This window comes from Oxyura jamaicensis, chromosome 33, assembly GCF_011077185.1.
Source record: "Oxyura jamaicensis isolate SHBP4307 breed ruddy duck chromosome 33, BPBGC_Ojam_1.0, whole genome shotgun sequence".
Taxonomy (NCBI): Eukaryota; Metazoa; Chordata; class Aves; order Anseriformes; family Anatidae; genus Oxyura; species Oxyura jamaicensis.
In genome coordinates this window covers 1,198,086-1,202,962 of record NC_048924.1, presented here as the reverse complement: position 1 = coordinate 1,202,962, position 4,877 = coordinate 1,198,086, and positions in this window count along the sequence as shown.

Sequence of the window (4,877 nt, the reverse complement as noted above, 5' to 3'; positions counted from 1 at the left end):
CCCCTCTCCCCCGGCATCGTTTTTGGGATCCCCCCCATCCACCCCACTCCTTCTGGCAACCTTTCTGGGGACCCCTCTACCCTCCCAGCCCCCTGCCCAACCTGGCACACCCCATCCCTGGGGACCACGGTGCCCCCCAGGAGCCCCCTGTCCTTCCTGGGGTGCTCTGCCCTGCTCGCCCCCCCCCCCGGGCCCCCCCAGGGACGGGGCGCAGAGGTGTGGGAGCGGCTTGTGCTGGGAGGTGGCCCCCCAGCATCCGAAGCTGAGGACTCAGGAGCAGACCTGGAGCACGGCCAAGGGGTCCTGGGAGTGCTGGGGCTGGGGCTTTTGGCTCAAAAGATAGGTTTTTCTGCCAACGTGAACTTTCACTTTTGAAATAAACCCTGCTTTAATATTTAAATATATATTTTTAAAAATCTGTCTTTAAATAGCCCCACACCCTGGCCAGCAAAGCAATGAGAAACACCAGCTGAACACGAGCACGTTGGAGGCGCGCCCTTGGCACGCTCCTGCTTGCTGTCTTCATCAGCCACCCCGGGGATTTCGGGGTCCCGCCAGGCTCCCCAGGGCTGTCACTTCTCCGGAGGCCTGGGGAGGTGGAATCAGCCTTGGGCAACCCCCCCGAGCAGGAGTAGCCGTGTAGGACGGGGACTGCAATCCTTCCTCCCACCGCCCTCTTCGCCTCCGGGGCCCCGTGAGCGCCTGGGGGCAGAGAAGGCATTTTCCTGCAGGGCAGGGGACCCGGAGGCTTCTGCTGCAAGAGGGGCCCGTACCCAAAACCCACGCACAATCACGGCATCGGGGAGTCTCGTGCCGGGACCTGTCACCTCGTACCCTGTGCCTGCTGCCTCCTGTAATTATTTGGTCCGAGAGCTCCAAGCGAAAGCAGCGGGGCTGCTGCTGCGTAACAGCCCTCGTTGCAAATCCCCACCAGCAGCCTCGCTGCAGGACTCCCGGGGCATTTTTTGCTGGTGTGGCCACTGGTCCGAGTGAGACCCGGCTGGGCGGGGAGGGACGGAGCCACCCCGGAGCTGGATGAGGCTGGGAGCAGCCTGGAAAAGCCGTCAGTGTTTCAGATGCTCAGTGGCAGGCGAGCCGTTCCCCTGGCCTGGCCGAGTTTCCCAGCTGAGGCCCCATGGACAAAGCAGACGTGGGTGGGTTGGGCGGAGGCGGCAAGACCTGCGGACTTGGGATGCTGTAGAAATGGGTGTAAAAGCCCTTGTTTGCTGCTTCTGCTGCCAAAGACGCATTTTCTGTACCTCTGCCTCGAAGCCCGGCACGGCAGCGTGCAGGCAGACCGAGCCCAGGGGGTGCAGGAGCCCACCGTGGGCTTCTCCCCGGGTGTTTTCTGCATTATCCGTGCCCACCTTTCCCAGGGAACCACCGGTGCCAGAACCATTCCCCACCCTGGCCTGAGCCCCACAGACCATGGCGGCGTGGTGCTGGCACGGGGATGGCCCAGCGGCAGATCCTGGTGCGTGGAGACTTCCTGCTCCATCCGTACATGTGCCCATCTCCCCCCCTTTGTGCCCATCTCCCCCCCTTTGTGCCCATCTCCCCCCCTCTGTGCCCATCTCCCCGCCTGTGTGCATCTCTCCCGTCCATGCCCACACCTCCCCGTCCACACGTGCATCCCCCTGCCTGCCTGTGCAGCACGGGAGGGCTCCGAAGCCGATAATTTTTGGACACCCCCCTGCTCCAGGAGGCAACGCACACAAGCACGGCCCTAAACGAGCCCAGCCTTGAACCTGGAGCTTCGCAGCCCCAGCTTGTTATAAAGGACACCGACCTGGTGACAAGCTCCTAAAAGGGCTGGAGGGAGGACGATTTGGCACTGCCAAACGCAGCTCCGGCTTCGAGCACACCTCCCTTTTCCTCCGTTGCTTTCCAAAGACCAGCAAAGCCCAAGCACGGGAAGATGGGAGAGATTGAGGGGCAGTGGCGGGGCTGCTCCTGCTCTCGAGGAGCTGGTGCCGAGTTGGAAACTCTGCTGCTAAAGGAGCAGGGCTGCTCCCGCAGGGCAGCGGGCCAGGAGCCGGCCCCACCGCGGCGCACAGGGAGGATGCTGGCTCGGCCGTGGCAGGGAGGAACCTTTGGAAAGTTCCCCGGCCTGATGGAAAGCGCCCTTGGCTGCCTCGAGCTTCGCACGCCGAGGATCCGCTCACCTTTGCCAGGCCCCTGAGTCCCTGCTGAGGTGCTCTAGAGGTCCCTGCACCGCGTGGCCCCGTGTAGAGGAGGGAGAATTAAGCAGGGGTGGGGAAGGAGGAAGGGGAGCGAGGAAGGCTCTGTGAGGCCCCCCAAAAGCCGCGGGTCCTCCCCCTCTTCCCACATCTCGCGGATGCTCCCACTGATGTTCCCACCTCCCCGCCCCAGCCATGACGGGTGCCCCGAAAGCGCTTTCCCTGCCCTTCTCCTCGCTTCCTCCCACCCCGCATTCCTGGGAACGTCTCCCAGCAGCGGCGGGGGCTGGAAACCTCTCCGAGGCCGTGGCTGCTCCAGCGGCACGCGCAGGGAAGGTGCAGAGCGGCGCGGCTCCGTTGGCTCTCCTGGTGGCTCAGCAGCCCCAGGGAGGAGGCTGGACGTTGCTCCAGGACAGCTCTGGAAACCCTCCAGCCCAGCATCCCACCTTTACTGGGCCACTCAGAGCTGCTCAAGGATGAGCAGGAGACCTTCAGGCGGCAATGCCGGCCCTGCTGCGTCCTCGCAGGTCCCGGTGATGCGCAGCACGGGGATATGGCAGGGCTCTGGGGCATGCCACTGCTCCGCTGGCCAGCACAGAAACCCAGCACTTTGCCCTCAGCAGCCCCACGGGCACCCAGCCTTCGCTTTTCCCAGTGCAAGCCGAGCACAGGAACGCAGGAATATTGCAACCGTGTGGCCGCCAGCACGCGGGGTCACCGCTGCGGCCACGGGGACACGTTCCCAAAGGCTGCACCGGCTGCCCGAGACTGGTTAGCTCCTAGCAGCGAGCTCCTGCCTTGCCATAAAATGCAAACAGCCCTGCTTTATCTAACCCTTTATCGCTGTGTTTAACTTGCTCATTTTATCTGCGCTTGAATAATAATTAATCTCCCGGAGCAGGCAGGCCTGGCCCCGTGGAAATGTGCCTTTCGTGCGGAGCGTGGTAGGCTTTCAGGGAGCTGCGGAGCTGGGTGGCTTTGCAGAGGGAAGGTTTTTGGCCGCCGAGCCGCCTCCCAGATCGTTCCCAGCTGAAACTGGTGGTGCTGGTGTTTGTGTGAGTGTCCGTTTTACCCCTCAGGTCTCCTCGGAGCTCAGACCCTCAGTGGCAGCGATCCGTGTCTGCAGGCAAAGTCCCGGAGGTTTTGTGCTGTGTGGTTCAGGACTTGGGTAATGGCTGAAATCTCACGTGTTTTGGCTAAAAAAAAAAAAGATAAAAATCTCATTCTTATGGGTGGTTCAGCGCACAAATGACGCATTGTGGCTTGGTCGCCCCCATCCCTCTGCCATTTGCTGCCCCCAGCGTGGGCACCTCGGCCCCGTGGGCAGCCCCGTGCGGTGCGGGCGCCGAGGGCTCACCGTCGCCTGTTGTTTCCTCGTTGTTCGTTAGCACAAATCAATAACTGCTGGCTGCTCTGGCAGGGCTGGCACCCTGAGCTTCAGGCTTTAAATAGCTGAGGGGGCAGCAGAAATAGCCTGTCCTGGGGTGATGTGGAGGACTGGGAGTGTGGGGGAGAAACCGAGGACGCTGTCACCTCCATGTGGCACCCCCCGAGCCCTGCCAGGCCAGTTTTGGGGTGTTTTCGCAGCCTTTCCCCTGCTCCTGCAGGATCTGCGAGGCCCATTGCAAGCCCCTCCATCTCCAGGCTCCTCTCGGGCTCTTCCGTAAATCAAGCTGGGGATAAAGCAGCATTCCAGGAAGGCGGCGGGCTGGCCCTGGCTTTCTGTGGGAAAAGCAGCAAACGCGCGGTGTCAGCGCCGAGTAAAGCTTGGCGACATGGCAGGATAATTCTCTTTATAGCTCCGGGGCTGGCCTTTCCCACAGAGGACGTGGTGCCCAGGCTGGCTGGCAGGTCCCGGGGGCCGCATCCTGCCCGTGGCAGGAGCAGCACCAGCGGAGGGTGGCTCGGGTGTCCCCCCGAGCAAGGTGACCGCGGCGCACGGGCAAGTGTGCAAGAGCGAGGGCATGGTGCAGCCTGGGTGGGTACATAAGACGTGAGGATGAGGTTTTTGTTTCTTTTGGGTGGAAAAAAGACAGGTTTTGGTTTGGTTTGCAGAGCCTGGTCCCCAGGGTGTGCAGTGTGAAGAGGCAAAAGGCAACGATGGGACGAGCAGAGGGCAGCTTCGGGCTGGCTGCGGAGCAGGAGCTCATTCTGCACCGGCTGGGGACGAGCTCCGGACCCAGATCTGCTTATTAAACGATGGTGCCCCATGATCATTTAATGGCAATGTGCTAACGAACCTGGGGCACAGCCGCTGGCTGCTTTTCTCACGCTCTGGGACCTGCAGGTGTCTCGCACGTGTGCGCGGAGCACGCAAACCTCTCCTCTGCTCCACTCGCGTGCGACAGAGGGCTCAGGATCCGTCCCACCCCAAAAACACGAGCGCAGATTTCCGGAGGATGCAGGGATGCGCAGGGATGCCGGGAGCTTTTTCCCCTCCTCTGCCCATTACGCAGAGGCAGCGCTCGATAAATGCTCTCATTTTGCCACCTTCTCTATTTTGGAACAGTTTCATGAAAATCAGCGGCAGGGCCCCGTGTGTTTGCACAGAAGAAGCAAAACAAGAAGTGGCTCGACTCTTTTTGTTAGTAATGAGGCCGCTGGCTGGCAGATGGTTACAAAAGAAATCTTTAATATTTATCATCTCTTTGGCTTACTGGGATGAGATAACAAATTGGTGTGGAAAATATGATTGTG